Source organism: Ochotona princeps, chromosome 1 (assembly GCF_030435755.1).
Source record: "Ochotona princeps isolate mOchPri1 chromosome 1, mOchPri1.hap1, whole genome shotgun sequence".
NCBI lineage: Eukaryota > Metazoa > Chordata > Mammalia > Lagomorpha > Ochotonidae > Ochotona > Ochotona princeps.
The window spans coordinates 55,882,815-55,889,883 of record NC_080832.1 but is presented as its reverse complement, the minus strand read 5'-3'; the positions used below and the strand labels follow the sequence as shown (position 1 = coordinate 55,889,883).

Genomic DNA, 7,069 nt, shown 5'->3' with positions numbered 1-7,069 from the left:
CGCCCCTAAGGTATGGAAGCCAAGACCTATTTGCTAGTGAAAATAAAAAGCTTGCAATCAAATACGGTTTGGTTGTGTAACAGGCGAGATGGTGCCAGACAACTGTCTGGGTTCATGAAAAGTAAGAGAGGAAATTACACAAACTGGGACCACAGGGAATCTCTGTAAACCCTCCTAAGATTAGGGTGGGAGAGGGGGGCGTGTTCCCTCACCTCATGACTCTACAACTACATTCTCCCCACCTACACCCGCCCCTGGTGGGGAGATTAGTCATTTCTATGTCATCAAGGTGTGCCTGCACTTTTTTTTTTTTTTGCCTTTTTGGTACACAGGATTCAAAAATATTTTTCAGTTCAACAAATATGTCTACCAAAAACATTAGGTTCTTTGGCACAATGTGGTAGGAAAAGAGTAACAAACCTTCAGTACACTTCAAAAATACACTCAGCCACAGGGGCTATGAAAGATAAGACCTGAGGCTTCTATGAACTCCCGATCCAGTAGGAAGCCTGACAGGTATATATATAACAGAGGGTTAACAGTATGCTTGAGATAACCATAGGGCATGCAGTTGCCAGAAAAACTGGCCTGCTGAGCTAGGTAATACTTAGGTCATGTGCCCTCTCTATTTTGGAGCTGCTAGAAATCCTCAAGCAGCTTCTATTGTCCTCCAAGGGCCTTGGCCCACTCTCCTCACATTGTCAGGTAAGAATGAAAGCACATCATCATAGGCGGGGTTCTGAGTGATGCGATTTGCTGGCAGGTAAGCTAAAAAAGCCCATTGCTGAAAGAACTTCCTGTAAACAAGGTGCTGTGACTGTCTCCAGCTCATGAATGATGAATACATGAAATAATTGATTGAGATGGATACAGAGCCTAAAAGAAACTAGCTCACACAACAAGAAGTCTTTTATTTTTCCTGTCCCATGGTGTGGTTAGGTGATTTTCCCCCGGTTCAGGGACTTTTGGTCTGACTCCATAAAGATGTATATAAAGACCCAGCCAGGCAGTGTTTGCTGTTTGACAAGGAGAAAAAAATCCCTAGATGTGACTTACATCTTCTAATTCTCTCAATTTCCCCCAATACCACCCTTGCTAGCTGATATTGTATAAAACACAATTTTAATTGGGGATAGCATTGTGGTATATCAGATAAAGCTTCTACTTGAGGGACCAGCATCCCTCTTAAGCAATGATTTGAGCCCTGGCTGCTCTGCTTCCCATCCAGCTCCCTGTTAATGTGCCTTGAAAAAGGAGCAGAACATGGCCCAAGTCCTTGTATCTCTGCACCCATTTAGAAGATCCAGAAGAAGCTCAAGAATGACCCTGCTCGGTGTGTCATGTCATTTGGGCAGTAAATCAGCAAATGGAAGATCTCCCCTTCTCTCTGTAACCCTTTCAAATAAATAAATCTTGAAAATGCAAACACACACACACACACACACACACACACAATTATAATGAAAATAATGTTTCTGCCCCTCTCCAATCCAGAATACTCCTTCTCAGACAAAGCCCGAGGAGCACAGAAGTGGGCATTTTAACTCTCCAAGCATTTGTCTTCCCAATCTTCCAACCCTTTATAGACAAGGGTGTCTGAACCCTCACATAACAGTTTCCTCAGCTAGAGTTTCTCCTTCTGCTTAGAGAGATGAAAAAGCTCATCTCACAGTCCCACATCTTCAGATTTTAATAGATTAATAATACAAAATCTAAACCTGACAAGATGCTTTTAAACTTAAACCTTATCTTGTTCAAAGGGAAGATTATAGGGTTCAAGTGTCTCCCCAGAAGGGAAGATAAGGTAAACACAGACAGAGGTCTGGGAAGAGGAGAGATTCCCCTTCTCCAGTCTTCCCTCACACTCTGTTTCCACTAGGAGCACCAGTACCTCTTTCAAAAAGAATAAGCTCAGGGCTAGATTAGGCTGCTGCCTCCAATGCCAGCATCCTACATGGAGATCCTAGTCAAGTTCTGGCCATTTCACTTCTGGTCCAGCTCCCTGTTAAAGCTCTTCAGAAAGCAGCAAAAGCTTAGGTGCCTGTCATCCACATGGGAGATCCAGATGAAACCCTGGCTCCTGGCTTGGCTCAGCCCTGGCTACTGAGGCCACTTGGGGAGTGAACAAGTAGATGGAAGAATTCTTACTCTATTTCCACATAACTCTCCCTTTCAAATAAAATAAATATTTTTTAAGAATTAAAAAATATTTTTAGTTACAAGTGAAGAAATTATCCAGAGTTGATTAGAAAATGATGCCCAAACTGGGGACTAAGAGGAAACATGGAAACTCTTTGTTGACTATACAGCTGCTTTAGAATATGCAAGTGAGAATATCAAGACAAGGATGCCAGCTGTTTGGCCTCTTGGTTAAGACACTTCGTAGTCCTGGCTCCAGCTTCAGAGACCCTGGAAGGCAACAGTGATGGTTCCTCAAGCAATTGGATTCTTGCCATTCACATGGGAGATTTGGATTGAATTCCCCTCTTCCAGCTATGGCCTGAACTAACCTTGGCCATTGCAAGTGTCTGGGGTATGAATTAAAACTCTGGTTTTCTGCCCCTCAGATAAGTAAGAATGTAAGTAGATAAATAAAACAAAGGAAATCTATGGGGAGAGGGGAGATATTAAAAAATTAGAGCCATTTTGTTCTTCAGGCTCTCTGCAAGGGTACCAGGAGCAAACTTGCAGCGAAACAGTAGCTGGGTTTGCCGCAGTTGTATTTCTGTTTCACGATGTTTCCTTTGGCCAGAAATGCACTAATGCACTAAGTTGTCTGCAAGTTCGAAGCATTCAGCAAGCAATGGCAAGGCAGAGCCACCAGAAACGTACACCTGATTTTCATGACAAATATGGTAATATTGTATTGACTGGTGGAGCCACGTTCTGTATTGCTGTATGGACATATACAGCAACACAGATTGGAATAGAATGGAACCTGTCCCTTGTTGGCAGTCACCCCAAAGGAGTGGAGAGATCAGTAATCATCCCAGCTGGTATAATACTGAATTGATTCAAACCAACTCATAAATGATGCCAAGAAAAAGCACTATAACAGTTAAAATACTGTATTATTGAATAAATAAAATACATTTGAAACCTTCAAAAATTAGAAAATACTTGTGATGAATTTATTCATTCTGTGCCAATACTCATGTGTTCCATACTTGATTCCTTTATTCTTTGCAATGCTATGGAGATGAGGAAATGAAGCACAGAGAAGGCAGGTCACCTGCCAAGGACACACAACTAGGGAGCTGAGTCAGCGAGACTCCACGATCTGTTTTATCTCATTCTGAGTTTTAACCATTAGGCAGCACTACCTCTTTTAACACTCATTTCAGAATTTATTGAGTTGCACATGCAGAATAGTATGAAGGGGGAAATGAGCGGGGGTATGTGGAGGAAGTTAGAAAAGGAAGTGGCTGAGATGCTGGTCATAGATTGTCCAGAGCGGCCCACTCAAATGGTCAAGAAACAATCATGAGCACTGGAGAACAGCTCGGAGCTTTCCAGACTCTTGCTGAGGGAGCACATCCAGGGCACCTCTCAGCCCAGGCTTTCCAAGCCCCACTCCTCCAACTCAAGACAGAGCCAACTGGAGATGGACTGATTCCCGGACTCAATCTTCTGCCACTAGATGGATCATCCCACATCAGGACCCATGCTGAACCCTCTACTTTCATTTTCACACCGTCTTCTCTTTATGCTACCTTGGGAATAGGGTTTTGTCCATCCTGTTTGATAGAACCACTGAACAGGAGCCATAGATAGGGTCTGAGTGGTGAACAAGTTCTTGGTTCTCTAGCAGAGGACTGGGGGTTCCAAAAAGACAGCCAGGGAAGCAAGAATCACTGGAGATTTCTATGTTGTTCAAATGGATGTGGCTTTGGGTAAAGGTATAGATTAGATGGATGGGCTGGTTCAACTTTGCTACTGCACAGGGGGAGGACAAGGTCCAGGAGGGTGGAAGGACCCAGAGTAAGCCATAGCGCTACACTAAGGCAAGGAGTGGGGGAAAGCTACGGCACAGAGTATGTGTCCTTTGGATCTTGGCAACTGTTGCTGCACATGTTGAGGGGCAGCCCCCAGAGGCTCAGCCTGTGTGGGTTCTTGGTCTGCCATCTGCACCCTTCTGGAGACAGGTGGCAAGGAATGCCCACAGAACTCTGTCTTCAACCTTCACTCCCTGACACCATAAATGAACTTTTATTTATTTGTATTCATCTATTGCATTAGAGAGATGGAGAGAAACCTCTCACAGTCATTGGTCTACTCCCCAGATGTGCAGGAGCAGAGAACTCAATCTGGGTCTCCCTTGTGGGTGGCAGAGACCCAAATACTTGAGCCATCACCTGCTGCCTCCAAATATACACATTAGCAGGAAACTAGAAGCAGGAGTGAAGGCAGGGCTTGAATCCAGGCACTCTGATATGAAGTGTGTGCATTAAGGCATTGTGCTAAATGTCTATGCAGGCATTTAGAACTCTTTAACCTAAGAAAAATTAGCAGCTACTTATCACTCCCTTTTCCACATGTTCTTCTGTCCCATTCTCACATGCACACTGGTTTTCTACCTACATCCTTCCCTTCAACATCCATTTCTCCCCTTGTTTGAAGTCTTCTGTGGCTTTGGTGGAAGATTTACAGTAAACCTGTATCCAGCATCCTTGCTTCTCTACAGCCAGTTCTTCCCAACCTGCCTTTAAGGGTCTGAAAATCACATGTCTTTCCACTTTCCTTGAGGTTAATGGGAAGGCCATGTGCGGTAACCAAGAGATCCAAGCAGGCTACATTCTGTAGTATCCAGTCAGCCCCTGAATACCACCATAGAATAAAAGTGCTTCATCTTAACCACCCACTCCCAGATCCCTACCTCAGAGCCATTGACAGATTTACCTTCAGCTATGTTGATTCCTTCCCTACAGGGATATTCATCCATCAGGTGGTTCCACAGTGATCACTCCCTTCAAAACAAAAAGATCACACTACAAGACAGGTCCTTTACATCTATGAGCTCAAGTTTCCCAAGTAGCCAGAGAGAAGTGACTGCTACCACCATGTTGCTGATGAGGAAGCTGCATTGTTGTAAGCATTGGTCCACTGTCTCATAGCTCTGAAATGTTGATGCTGAGCTCAGCCCCGGACCTAGGGTGGGTGCTGGGCACCTCTGTTTCACCAAACCAGCACCACCTGTTGACCCAGGGTCACTCCCTTTATCTGCAGGTATCATCCTGTGGGAGGCTTCTAGCAAATTCATGATTTTGATAGGGGACTCCGCTGTCTTTATCTCTTAAAGGTATCTGTGTCGACATGTTTTTTGTGAGCTGCTGCTCAACCCTGCTGCCTTTCACAAATGGCCAGGTTCTCCTTTCCCCTGCCACTGGGAACCTGCTTCTTTCTTCCTTAATTCTCTAGAGGGGAACTTAGTTGCAACTGCCTAGCATAAGGAACTTCCTTCTCCACTCTCACTCTTCCCTCATTCCCATTTTGTCTTCTTCAAGGATAGGATTAGATGATGTCTTCTCAAGCCTGCCTTCCCCCTCCCAGGGGGGAGTGCATTCCTTGCACAATCAGCTCCTAAAAATCCTTACTGGTTTCTTGACACTGCCACTCGCCTTTCTGCCTCTTGTTTCCAATAATATTGACACAGACCGTCTTCCAGGACTCGAACCCAGGCATGCTGATATGGAATGCAGGCATCCGTCACAGCATCCTTGTATGTATACTTAATGAGGTCAACTCAACATTTAATGATGTTTTAGTACAAAATTACGACGTTGTATTGGAGTTTCAAAATGAGTGTTTAGAATATACATATGGGCATTGTTACCATGTAGATAACTTTTAAAACCAAAGAAAACTACCTATCCACAGCATCACTGCAAAAATTGATAAATGAGAAACTCTACATGTATCTTTTTAACAGTACATTTTTACTGAAACAATTTTGGTAAAGATATTAAATAAATAATCATGGGAAATAGCGTAATTTTCTTAGTTTTTATTTAGGAAGTAGGACTTTTACTTAGTTCACAAAACAAAAAAAATACTTGTTTTTACATTGTTTTTATATTTGTTTTACTTTGTTCACAAAACAAAAAAAATATTTGTTTTTATATTAATAAGTTCTACTTGAGTCAGAACACTTTCATTCCAGTCAAATGTATAATAGGCTGGTTGCAGGACCCAAAGCTACATTTCTGGAGGCAAACTGGGGGTGACTTCACCTAAAACAGAGATCCTTGGCTTGCCTAAAACAGTCAAGCAGTGTCAAAACTTCCATGCCAAATGCTGACTCCATTTTCTTCTATTTTGAAAGCAGGTGTGCAGAAATCCATTTTCTGCTGTTAAAATTACTACATCCTAAAATGAATTTACTATGTCAATATTTCATTTCATGATTTTCCCATCAGAATCACCAGATTGAATTTCCCAAAGGATAGAGTCATTGGGCGAGGGGTGTGTGAGCACTTTGTTTCCTCACTGGGATGATTTGATTCAAAGGCAGTGGCAGCCTCGGGCAGCTGGATCCCATCACCTGCTCTGAGTGCCATGAGCATTGCAGCCAGGGAAGTAAAGGTCCAGGAGGATCCCAGCATGAGATGGGAGGTGAGATCTGGCAGCCTGCACCCTGAGCAGCTGCCCCAGCACTGGGACCCTCTCCTGTCCTAAGTATTAACTGAAGTCTTGCTTGACATCAAACCTGCCTATCACCCCTTTAGGTCTCTCCAGATGTGGTTAAGCCGCCACTCAATGGCACGTTGGGTTGTTCTGGAAAGAAGAGGCAGCATACAGCTGGAATGACTGTGGAGCCTTGGGTTCCACTCCCTTGAGAAGGACCAACACTTGGGCTACTGCATTTAGAAACCCCCTCTGGCTGTCCCACAGTACCTCTGGAGTAGAAGTCAAGTGAAAACGCTGTCCAGGCACACATGCTGCATTGGGGTATAAAGGGTTAATCTCTTAGAGGAGTACCAAGGCTATTGAAAACACAGAATCACCACCTCAGCCTGAAAGGAGCAAGGGAAAGGCCTAGAACCTTCAGACCAACACTGAGGACTGCTCC

The 7,069-nt window shown here is 43.9% G+C and overlaps 1 pseudogene; it reads left to right on the top strand.

The window, feature by feature from the left end:
- The first annotated feature begins 2,735 nt into the window (after positions 1-2,735).
- Positions 2,736-3,117, top strand: LOC101525649 (cytochrome c oxidase subunit 7B, mitochondrial-like; annotated as a pseudogene).
- The last annotated feature ends 3,952 nt before the right edge of the window (positions 3,118-7,069 follow it).